Raw genomic sequence first — 662 nt, forward strand, 5'->3', positions numbered from 1 at the left:
ACCTGAGCCTTTGAGAGGAAGAAGATTCCAGTTGACTTGCACACTTGATCTGCTTCGTCGGCGCATTTTCCATCGTGATCATCGTGGCTTTCGGGAACTAGAAAAGAAAATTAATACTTTATTGAAAAATATACTGCAAAAATGATAAGTGTTTATTATCAAATCATTACGTGATTGTATCCTTCAATTTTGACAAACTAAAGAATTTTATATATCATCGTATTGCCATTTTTTGAAAGATTTAGGTATGTACATATATACAAATATACACCCAATGCTATTATTCTATTATTTTCTTATTTATCCGTCCGACATACATTATTTCCAGAACGCCTCTCCCGTCAGAGTCTTATCAACTGTCATGTCATGATTATGATGATGATTATGTATTCGAAAGCACCTTCTGTCAAAACACGTCATGCAAGTCTTCTCCGTAAGTGCAGATTCATGTCGACGGACATGTTATTAACACGTTCCTGAAGGATAACCCGTCTCCTCACGCCACGTGGCAATCGCTCATTGGCCGAGCTCTGTGGCTCAACCAATCAGCGACTAATACGTGCGTATGGAGGAGGAATGACTGGTGAATCCATACAGCTGCGTTTAATCGTGTCAATTTAGATCTCCTTGCATGCACTCAAAGAGGATGGAACCCACAGTCC

The 662-nt window shown here is 39.4% G+C and overlaps 1 protein-coding gene across 1 annotated transcript in view; it reads right to left on the minus strand.

Annotated features, from left to right (window-relative positions):
- LOC119592662 (proline-rich extensin-like protein EPR1) overlaps nt 1–662 on the minus strand; it is a gene marked incomplete in the record, with an annotated part of 10,476 nt that overhangs the window by 666 nt on the left and 9,148 nt on the right. Inside the window, 1 exon segment of the mRNA XM_037941574.1 lies at nt 3–97.

This window comes from Penaeus monodon, chromosome 30, assembly GCF_015228065.2.
Source record: "Penaeus monodon isolate SGIC_2016 chromosome 30, NSTDA_Pmon_1, whole genome shotgun sequence".
In the NCBI taxonomy this organism is placed as follows: Eukaryota; Metazoa; Arthropoda; class Malacostraca; order Decapoda; family Penaeidae; genus Penaeus; species Penaeus monodon.